The sequence below is a fragment of the Cuculus canorus genome, chromosome 6 (assembly GCF_017976375.1).
Source record: "Cuculus canorus isolate bCucCan1 chromosome 6, bCucCan1.pri, whole genome shotgun sequence".
NCBI lineage: Eukaryota > Metazoa > Chordata > Aves > Cuculiformes > Cuculidae > Cuculus > Cuculus canorus.
This window is the reverse complement of record NC_071406.1, coordinates 25,116,569-25,124,986: the sequence shown is the minus strand read 5'-3', so window position 1 is coordinate 25,124,986 and position 8,418 is coordinate 25,116,569.

Genomic DNA, 8,418 nt, shown 5'->3' with positions numbered 1-8,418 from the left:
ATGAAATGTTGAGGTAAGAATATTAACACTGTAGAGGAGCCATATTCTGTTTTGTTCATCCAAGAACTTGACCTGTTCTTCTCAAGCTTAGTGTCTTTAACTATTGGGAGGCACATTCTCCAAAAGCAGCTATAAAGCATAGTTCAGTTCTCCATGCAAAGATAAAACCTCCACAGGTTAAACCACAGAATTTTTTTCAACAGTTCTTGGCAAGACACAAATGCCTTTAAAATGTCCTGTTCTTTAATTCAGGCAGCAGAGAAGTTTACAAAACATAACACAAAGTGTTTGCTTACCACCCATACACTGAAGATAAGCAGATCGAAGAGCATTGAAAATATTTATTTTCTCCTGTGGTAGCAATATCGTTTCTTTACTGTCTTTGATTATTAGGGTTCGTGTGTGTTTGGCAAAATAGTAGCCTTAGGCAAGGCATAGGTTGCAGACACATGTTTTTATTAAAGATTTTTGTGAATTACACATTGTCTTTTTTTAAAAATTAATTCAAATTATGTAAGACTGTGAGAGCACAGCAGTAGTAACCAGTGAACTGGAAATGCTTTGAAGAACGAGCACGAAACAGAGCACCAAACAGCATTAAAGAGTGACTGATAATACAGCAAATTAGGCAGAGGGAGAATTCAAGAGGCAGTGGGAGGCTCATAGCAGGCGCATGCTGTAAAGGCAGCAAAAGGCAAGCGCCAGCAAGATGGAGAGTGGATGTGCACTAGAGTATAGGAGTGCCAGTAGACTGAAGAGCCATCTGCAAGAATCAGAAGGTACAGCTGACATGAGAACCAACAGCAGGTAACTTCATTTGGAGAAGGAAACCAGAACAACATCCTTTCTTTTACAGATACAGATGACCCAATACAATATTATTTACTTTCTTCTTTGAGTCTTCCTTAGGGCTGAACTACTTACAAAACTTCTAGGCAAGCATTGTTGCACCTAAATAGCCTAAAATTACTTGTGTGAGGACCAACGATCTTTAGAGCTGACTCTGAGCAGTTGTAGAAGGACCTGGCAATGTTAAGTGATAGGGCAATAAGATAGCAAGTGAAAGTCTAGGGCAGTAACTGCAAACTAATGTGAACAGTAATGAAAATAATCCTAACTAAACATACATAATAATGAGTCTAAATTAGCCTTTATAATTTGGAGCCATTGTCAGTCTTCTGCAAACACAAGCTTGCTACTCTGTAGTAGTCTAAGAGACAAATAATATTAAAAATTACTCCAAAAGCAGCCAACAACAAAGCGAAAGAGTTCATTACATCCCTATGTAAATTTCTTGTGCACAAGTGCTCTGAACAGTTCCAGTTCCTTCATATGAAAATGTAAATAGAAAATGCGTAACTAGAAAATGCATGTACACAGCTAAAAATATATATGCAGAAGTATAGGAATACATGTGTGGGGCGATAATTTCTAGCTGGAGAACAGACTGAGAAAGGGTTGTCTTCTGATGTGTAAAAGCCTGAATGATACTTAGGAGGCCAACAGGAGACCAGCATGCACTATTTGCCGTCATACGAGAGTTTAGGGAGACTCAGCAGATGATCAAGTAGCAGGTTTAAAACAACTGGGAAGAACGTTTCCATGGCAAGTGTTATTAAATCAGATGGCTTGCTGCTATACAACACTGTGGAGCTGATGGAACAGATGTTTTTAAGCAGGGATTATACAAGTGTGTGAAGTATATCCATAGCTATTAAGCCCAATATTTCTCTTTGGAGTTCCTGCTTAACAGGTGCCTGTGCATTGGGCTGCAGAAAGTTGCCCTAGAAAGGACACCATCTGCCCTGTTTCAATGCCTTCCCCAATTATCAGTGTCCAGCCACAGTAGAGGGTAGGACACCAGATAAAATGGACCTTTACACTGGTACTGTACAGCCATTCATATGGTTTATTCTTTTCTTTCTGCTCAGTTATGTGGGAGAAACTGAGGACAGACAGCACCTCTAGATATGAAAGCATACTCCTGCCTTTCCCAGCCTTCCATGGGAGCAAACTTAGTTCTTGATCTTCCCATTTGGAATTTTTCAATTCCCCCAAAGAGAATTTGGAAAAACAGTTTTTCTCTTCTCAACAATTTTGCTCTTCAGTTTCAGTAGTGATAACCGATATGCGCTCATCTATTCAGATCAGCACCATTTTTTCTCTCCTTTATAGAAGATTGGGGCAGTACATAATGAGAAATCCTGAAGCACAGTAACATAAGATATTCAAATAATATAACAAAAATACCTTCCATATTGATAGATCATCATTGGAATAAAATAAAAAAGATGGTGACTTCTTATTGAAGAAACTGGAAAGGGAAGTAGAATCACCCAGATATGTTTTAAAATTCAAACGACAGGTAAATATCTAACATTGATAATCACAATTTATGAGGAGTCTATTAAGAATATCCCTATTAAATACAAGAAACCAGAAATCTGAAAAGCAAATCTGAAATGCAATTTGGCAAAACTCCAAGAATCCTTGAAGACAAACATATGATACATCAGCTGGAGTGGTTAAATCTCATATAAACAAAATCTGTATGGTTGATACTCTATATAGCTATTTATCTCCAGTCAAACATAAGGAGAAGTGTTTGTTTCATACTTGATTTCAGCAATGGATAGTAGTCCCACGGCCTCATCTTCAGAGGAATGCACAAGATTCCTTTATTGTGTAGACTGCAAAACCAAAGCCATATAAACAGTTTAAGCTATGTATTTCAAAAAGAAAGAAATTTCTGTGGCTGAAAAGACTCGTTACGAAAACCCTTATAACCCTGTCGGCTATTATTAGCACTCTACTTTTGGTTCGAGACTAAATTCCCTAAAACTTCAACATTTATAAAACTTTTCTCTCAGTATCTCCCCCAGAATAGCTTTTAAAAGGGTCACAGTGGTACAGTTTCCTCTGCACTCTGAGAACTATTTCATTGACTTTTCCAAAGCCGCAACAAAGATCACCCAGTTTCAGATTGCCTCCGGGATAAAATTCCAAGAACATATGTTATATATGGGCACTGAGGCCGTCTTTGTATCTTTGTCCTTTAAACAGGCAAAGGAAAATCCTACTGTGATACCTGTGTTTGGATAACTTGTGTCCAAAATTCTGGCAATAATTTCAAGAAGCTAAGCTGGTATGTTGTCATGGAGAAGAACGGAAAATTTTAGTGCCACCCAGCGTTATTATATTATAATATAAGTGAACTGAATAGAAGTGAATTCTGTGGACTTGATTAAAAGTTTGAAATGTCAGTGGGCCAAGACATGGTGCATGTTTTCACATGCCTTTGATTTTGTTTTGCTGATTAAATGTAATATCACTCCTGCTATCCTTAGAAATAACAGACACCTTAGGAGGGGGATTTAGTGTGCCTAGGATGAGTTCAGTCAGAATTCTGATACTTAAAATAACTACCAGCAATCTTGCAGTTTTGTGAAGTTGCTTATAGCTTCAATTTCAGAACATATTTCCAGCCTATATTTGCATTTCTGATAGTTTTGATGTCCACATAACTGAATACACTCTGTTAACATTGTCCTGGATTATTTAAAATTACATCAGAAAAAGTTACTTATCACTTTCTGAAGACAGAACTCAGTCAGAAGAGTTGGAAGAATTCCCAAGGTATTTTCCTTACTCTCATGCTCAAGATTTGTAAAGACACTCTCTCCAAAGACAGAGCAGGGTCTGGTCAGCAGTTAACTCTTCAGACTTATTAAGTCCTGCAGATAGTGTGTGTTAACTTTATATTTGAACAATTCATACTTCACATTGAGTGATGCCCCACCTTCCCAAGGCCCACAGACTGCAGGCTCCTGAGAAAAAAAATCATAGGAGAATTAAGGTTTGGGAGCAGGCAGATGCATAGTGCTAAAGCAGATGAAATAGAAGTCTTCTATTAATCTGACAATCCCATGTATAGTTCAAAACAACAGCCCCACCATTTATGAGATGTGTGGATCATATGGAACTGAAGTGTTATTTTCAAGCTGTGATTTACAATGTTTACAAAGCACCAGGCCATAAAGGCCACCATCCCTCCAAGCGGCTCCTCCTTAAAGCATCCTTTAAAGCATTTATAACCAAGCAGTTGAGCAGCTGATCCATGATTTGCATTATGTTCAGCTGCACGTTTCTCTTTACTCTCATACCCAGCAGAGCTGCCTGACACAGAGCTGCCCCCTTTTGTCTCCACAGCTTCAGCTACCAGAGCTGCCTGTGGCATCTAGAACCACTTGGAGTTTTTTTGAGTGCAATACAGCATCGGGCTGGCTGCTGGAGGTCTGATCATGTCTGTAATCCAAGCTTCTGCTGCTGTGCCTGTCACCACCCAAAGCAGAGGCTATGTGTGAGTGACCTAACACAAATTTGTGCCACGAGTTTTTCACTGAGCTCAAGACAGCAGCAGCTGGGGGTGGACTGTCAGTGCAAGGAGGAACAGAACCACCACACAGCAGAAGAATGAAGGGGAGATTGCCCAACAACATAAAGAAGCTCAATAGAAAGAACACACTTTCGAATAACAGATACTGCTTTAAAAGTAATTCTGGTGCCATAATATTCATTACGTCCATATCAAATGTGCATGGTGCGTGACAATCAGTAGACTTCAAAACAAAGGAGAAATCAGACACAAAAGTGACATTACTACAGACTAATGTAAAGGCTTCTGCAGTTCATTGGTGTTAGAAATCCATCTAGAAGATTCAAAGTCCCTACACCCAACCTAATTCTTAAAGCATTTCACCACAGGGCCGTCCATCTTTTCTGTCTTAAGATATTAATCATTTGGATTATCCTGCTTTTCCCAATATCTGAATTGATTTTCTCTCAGAAACCCATCTCCCATGCCTTGCCTCTTTTTAGAATGTTTCCTATTATGTTGACTCAAAATCAGAACTCCTTTTTTATTATCTTCCTAATTTTTCCTTTGGTTTGACTCTTTCCTCTGGTTCTCTTCCTAGTTCCTGCTCATTATCTCACTCAATCTTATACACAGAAATCGCAAAAATGTTGAGAAATGGTATAAAGAGGTGTTCTGTATATGATGGTTTCAGGGTTTCAGCTACAATAATTTGAAAACTATTTGGCTAATCCTGAATTTGCAAAACTATGAGAAGCAAGACAAAAAAAAATCAGAAATAGATATGCGAGACCTGTGCAAGCAAAAATAATCCTTTAAGTTTCAAAACTAGGGGGTTATGAAGAAATTAATGGTTTAAAATATAATTCAAAGAAAATATACAAGTTAAATTAAATTAAGTTAAATTCTGTATTCTCTCAATTAATTATTAAAGTATTTTAAATTACATGTTTGAAATTGATACACCTTTAGATAATTTTCTGTCTGTGAAAAAATAACACAATGATTTCTTTGGTTAAGAGATTCTATATATAGGTTGATTACCTTGGAAGCGTGTTGAGTTTCAAACGCAGTGTCAGTTTTGAGCTGCAACCTCCGTCTGCACATCCAGACCACCAGTGACCTCTGCTGGAACAGGGGGGATTGCCTCGCTCCGGCACCGCACTTTGTCCTTTTGCTCTAGTGATGTTAAGTGAACTTGGAATCATTAACCCTCCTCCTTCCATTTTTTTTTTTCCTCCAGTTTACTTTGGAGAAGATTTACCACTATAACTACAGTTTAAATCTGATATTCTGTGAAAAACTTCAGTAGAATCTTTGACAAAGTTTTAAGTGAATGTTTAATAGAAAGTTTGGAAAAATGGTACAGTGAGAATATGAAATGAGTAGTTCTCCTGAACTGGAGCTGTGCACATAAATACACGTTGGTTTCACTTTCAACAGCTTTCGCTTATATACGACTCTTCCTTCTGTCTCTCATTTACTGCTACCATAACTGGACAAGCGAAAGTGCCTGGCATTGAAGACATTAGATGATATCTCTGCAGATACAGTACCCCTGGGTCAGCAAATGGCCCATTAACAGAAAGAAAGAGGAAGGATGCAACGGAAATCCAATCGCAAGCCTGATCAGTGCAAGCCTGGGCTCTGCCCCACATGAGGTACTCGAGTAGTGGTTTGTACCACCAAAGAAAAAGGTCTTGAGTTGAAGCCCCAAGACCAGTGAAGGGAGCTCATTGCAATCACCAGCTCACAGATCACATTTGATATGCATAGCCCGCTTGAGAACCGCCTTTTTTCACTTAATGATCAGAAATACACTCACATCGACATTCAGGCAACATAAGCAAATTAGTACCTTTCTCCAGTTACACGAACAGAAAGCTCCTCTGCTGACCAAGTGGTTATGACTCAATAAATGGATAAAATAATTTCTACTTGAAATCATATAGCTGAATGTATGAAAACATACATTACCTCAGTATTACCTCATTTTCAAAAGGTACAAAAGCCCTGTTCAATGCCAACAGAAAATACGTCTGATGGACACAGCTGAAATCCAAGTCACTTGCAGATAAGCACGCTAAATTCTACTTACCACTATTACTGAAAAAAAAAAAAGACACAAAAACCCCAATAGAGTTTTAGCCAATTTACTAACCAGCAGCAAAAGGAATATATGTGACACAGTTTTTTCCAGTACAGGTACCTAACGCTCATCCTCACAGTAGACAGGGTTTTTTCTTATCAATGAAATGACCTAGAAAAGCAAGATGCCAGCTACTTTTCAGTTGTGCTACAAAACAATTTATACAGGGAGTGACAAATAGTATAAACAATCAAAACTGCTGCAGGACTTTAAAATAGCAAAATCTATTTACACAAACTGATATTTTTTGAAAAGACTAGTATATCAATTCTTTCAGGAAATACACTGAACTCTAAGGAGGCCAAGTAATGATTTTGCTTCGAAGGATCTTCTAAAAAATGTTACCAGACGACTACAAATGACTTCACATGAGTCACCTGATAGACTGATTCAACAGTGACTGCTTTCAGAGTCACTTCTTAGAGTATCTCAAAGTCTCAGTACTGATTTCCTCTGAGTACCAGCCCAATTCCTTCAGTTCAAAACCTGAGCAAACAAGCAGGCAAAAGAGTTCTGTAGCCTGAAGCAGGACTACATACAGAGCACTGATCTTCGATGCCCAGGGAAGTGTAGTGGCCCACTATTCCCACAGACAAGCAGTAACAGAAGCAGGACTGAGAAGGATTAAAAACCAGCACTGTTCTATAGCTACTTTGTAACCTTACTTCAAGTCCTGAAGGGTATTTTTTAATCCTCTGTGTGCATCAACCATTCCCTCAAGTAGCTGTGAAGATGATTCTCACAGATGATTCTTCTCTCCCATCTTGGATGGCCGTCATTCATTCATTTTTGAGTTTTCACACTCCTGGGGATGTTTACATGACCTAAACACACTGGCATGCACGTTCAGTGCCACATTACAGTGGGGATATTGACAGGAGACACTCATCAAAAAGGCTAACTCTTAACACCTAAATGAGGCATTTTTCTTTTTACTTTTCTTTTAAATAACATGGCCAACATAATCCTATACTTCAGAGCACTCTTGAGGAAAAACAAATAAAGACAATCAAGATCTGCACATACACTGAAAAGATGCTTGTACTGGCACAGTACCTCATTTCTTGTGAGCTATGTTTTTGCTTACTCCAAACATGCAGATGTACTCCATCCCACACGTTCGGCAGCATGTGTCAGACCCACTCTACAAGCATGGTGTCTCTGCCATATTTGCACAGTAGGACTGAGGTTTTCTAAAAACATTGGACTCGCTGCACAGGTACACTGTGTAGTTAAGGCTGCAAAGGTACTGGTTTGATGGTTCTGGAATTCTGGATCTATGGCAACCTGGTCAGAATTATTTTCCCTGTATAAGCACAGGAAAACCCCACATTCTACTCAAAAATTATGAGGAGAATGAGGGCAACAAAACCAAAACAAACTCAAGCAGAACTTTTCCAGAGGAACCCCAGAGATGACAACCCTCCTCACAAACAATCTCTAGGCTGGAGCCAAAGGTAGGATCCCATCCTCTACGCTCAACCATAAACCCATTTTGTTCACTCTTTGATTTTTAACACCTACAACAAATTATGCAAGAATTTTACAGCCTGCTTTAACAATGCAGCCCCAACTGAATTTTGTTCTTTGTGCTAAATGAAACAACTGCTCCTGGGGGAAAAAAAGCTGATAGTGAATCATCAAGTAATGTATCGCAACACATACTAGGGGAACGGAGAGAAGCAACAGGAGATTTCTTAGGTAACCTTTATTCTGCAACTTCAAGTTTTTGCATTTGAATTCTAATATTCTTTTAACATAAGAAATAATACTGCTTCGTGTGGTTTTAAATACAGTTTGTCACAAAATTCAAACTTCTGAACCAATCGCAATGACAGTGCTCATTCTCATATACCCTCTCTAACGCACAAATATTTTTACTGATCCTTCTTGT